The following is a 3,630-nucleotide window of genomic DNA, read 5'->3' on the forward strand; positions in this document are numbered from 1 at the left end:
CAGGGGCAGGGGCAGGGGCAGGGGCAGGGGCAGGGGCAGGGGCAGGGGCAGGGGCAGGGGCAGGGGCAGGTGGATCTCTGTGAGTTCTAGGCTAGACTGGTCTATAGAACAAGTTTGAGAACAGGGTTACACAGAGAAACCGTGTCTCAAAAACAAATGTCAAACACAAAAAGAGCTAAACTTAGTTTTATCTACTTTGATATAAAGTCATCATTCAAGTAGTGTGACAGACCAAGGGTGAAATGCATATGTGCACAGGGATTTCTGTGTAGGTGAAAGGGACAGGTAGAAAATAGAAAACCTGCACACAGCTACGCATAGCTATATGATTTTGTTGGGCAGGGAAACATCAAGTAACAGGGCTTCAGATTTCTCACAGAGATCCAATCCAAGAAGACAATCCAGTGGTCAGATTTTTCTAACCCAAGAAAAATGTTGCAAGTGAGTTTGGTAGCAGATGCTAACATAAAAGAGAGTGGGAATCACAACATGTACCTCTTAGGCCAATGAAGAGAAATGATGACAAGACTGTAATCACAGACTTGACTAGATCCAAATACCTTTGAGGTTTCACAAGTCTCTGAAAAAGTTGAACTAACTGTCAGTTTTTGTGCAGTTAATTGTGAGGATAAAAAATTGGAGTTTCAAACTGCATACGGGTAAACTGTTTTACTTGGAAATAATTAGGCATCCATTGTATCTGCCTGTGATGGATGCCATGGTAGAACAGGAAGGGGAGATTAGATAGGTCAAAGTTGTCAAACTCAAACCAGGAACAAACTCAGCAGTATTTGTATGTGTGTCCACAGAATTCACGTAACTAAAGCAGTTACATGCAGTTTATCTTCAGGACCATTTCTCTTATCACTGTGATGAAAGAAAAGGAGAGGATCAAGTATTTACTGGGTACAGAAGAGACATTTCTAGACTTCGTGTGCTTCATGTCATTCATCTTAAAAGTTAAAGCTGATATTTTAAATGTTATAAATCCATATGTTCTTACAATCAGTGATGGGTTAACATTTTAATATCTGATGGTTTTGCCTTTTGCTTTTAGCAGTAAATTAACTGTACATCATTAAAATGTGATACTTTATGGTATGTAAATTGGGATACAGAACATACAACTTACCGATGTAAGCCTGCAAAGCTACTACATATTGTACCTGTGTCTCTTTTAGGCATAAAATATGGGTACCTAGTGGCTTCAATCTATTTTGAGGCTTCTGAGGTGAAGTGAAAATTTATGGGTTCTTTGGAGACTCAGTTGTGTCATGTGCTGTTTGTCTGGAAACTGTCTAATGAGATGATGTTTTGCTGAAAACAGACATGTGGTGTTTTCCTGGAAGCTGTCTTGTGAGGGGACATATGTTTTGTTGGAGCAAACACTTGAGAGAGCACATGTTTAGAAAGAATATAAATATAACCCACAGACAGCGAGAAATGCTATTGCATTGGTTCACCTTGCAATGCTTTGCTGGTCTGGTCTTCACTAATCTTTGATTGTCATGACTTTGTTGAGAGAAACACTACAGAGAACTTCTCATGATATTCTGGCTGCTTCTTGTCATTTTCCACAGACTCCTGCCAATTGGACAGAGCCTCTCAGTTTCTTCTGGATCTAGCCAGTGCTACTGATCCATGTTTAGTGTTTTTATATTGGACTGGGCTGCTGCTACTGATTTGTGTTTGATATTTTGACTGGACTGCTGATATCCTGACAATGAAGATTGCTATTGTCTCCAAAGAACTACTTCTAAACATGTTCCCATCCCCCTTGTCCTATTAACAATCTTTCTCCTCTAACTAGTCAATGGGCTAGAAGAGAGTTTGAAGCATTTAAGAACTTTGTTAAAGTATGGCTTGAGACATCTAAGCCTACACTGAGGCCTGTCTATAAGGGCTGCTTTCAATTACTCTTCAGATGTGATGCTTTGACTGTGACTATCCCCCACTTATGTATTGAAATCTTAACTTTCAAGGTTATAGTATTCAGAATTGAGGTCCTTGGGGGGTGTCATTAATTCATGTGAGTAGAGATGTCATTAATGAGTACATATACCCCAAAGACCTACTCCCTATCATGTGAGAATATGGATGGATTTCATCTATAAACCACAAGGAAACCCCCATCAAACACCATCTCTGCTGTGGCAATGACTTTGAGATCCCAAGCATGCAAAGTTCTGAGAAATAAACGTCTTTTGTATAGAACTTGCCTATATTATCCACATATTTGGTGTTTTGTAATAGAAGCATGTGTTTAATGAAATATGATGCAGTTTTGTTTGCTCTACATTAGAATTCCCAAACTTTTTGGTGGTAAGAACCCTTTATAGTAGTCTGGACTGACATCTGTGGTCTCATAGCATCTATAGGACATCTATCTGTTCAGGCCACTCTGATGTTTAGAGTCTCCATTGAGGAATCTGGCGTAATTCTTATAGGCCTGCCTTTATATGTTATTTGCCCTTTTCCCCTTTCAGCTTTTTAATACTCTTTCCTTATTGTGTATGTTTATTGTTTTGATTATTATGTAGTGATTATTATGTGGGCATTTTCTTTTCTGGTTAAATCTATTTGGTTCTCCGTAAGCTTCCTGTACCTTTATAGGTATGTCCTTCTTTAGGTTAGTGAAATTTTCACCTATGATTTTGTTGAAAATGATTCCCAGGCCTTTGAGCTGGGAATCTTCTTACTATTCTATTTCTATTATTCTTAGGTGTGGTGGTAGAGGAGGTATTTTTTAATCTTTTACCTATTTTGGGGACTGTTTTCCTTCTACTGGGTTGCTGTATTCAGCCTTTATATTAGGGTTTTGCCTAGTTTTATTGCATCCTTTATTTTATGTTGTTCAGTAGATATTCCTTGGAGTCCCGTTCTTTTCTGAAGGGAAGCAGAGGAACAGTGGGGAAGAGAAAAGGTGTTTAGGGTGGGGGTAGGAACTAGGAGAAGTGGAGGGAGGGATGCTATTGTTGGAATTGTTGTGTGGTAGAATAATAATAAAGAACACTTTATTATCACAAGATTCATTAAGAGAGACATGAAAAACTTCTTTGAGTATGAGACAAATCTGTCAGTGTCTGCTATATACAAAAGTAGCTCAAGAAATTCTACAAGGGAAAAAAATCACAAAAATAGACTGGCAGATTAGCTTTAAGAACAGCCATATCATCACATCTCTACAACTTAAAGGAAAGTTCTATCACTATAGTGTCAATGTGATTTTAGCCCCCTGGAATCTGAAAGTAGTCTTAGGAATGGAGGGGTCTGCCATTGAGCCACAACTTTAGAACTGCTGTTCCAAGGTCTCCCTTCTCCCTTTAGTAGTTGTGTAGATGCTGGGTTGGATCCTTGGTATTGTGTAAGATAAGCAAATGTGATGTCATGTTTAGTGCATACTGTGCCATAGTCTCTGTTATTAAAAAAAAAAAAAGCACCCTAATTAGCCTTTCATTAAGCTTCTCCAATACATTTTGCCTGAAAATTAGAATAATGGTCACTCCCAAGACTCAGTAAGAAATAAACAAAATTTTCTCAAAGAACCAGCTCCTCCTTTGGTTGATTCTTTGAATAGTTCTTCTTGTTTCCACTTGGTTGATTTCGCCCCTGAGTTTGATTATTTCCTGC

This window comes from Mus caroli, chromosome 11 (genome assembly GCF_900094665.2).
Source record: "Mus caroli chromosome 11, CAROLI_EIJ_v1.1, whole genome shotgun sequence".
NCBI lineage: Eukaryota > Metazoa > Chordata > Mammalia > Rodentia > Muridae > Mus > Mus caroli.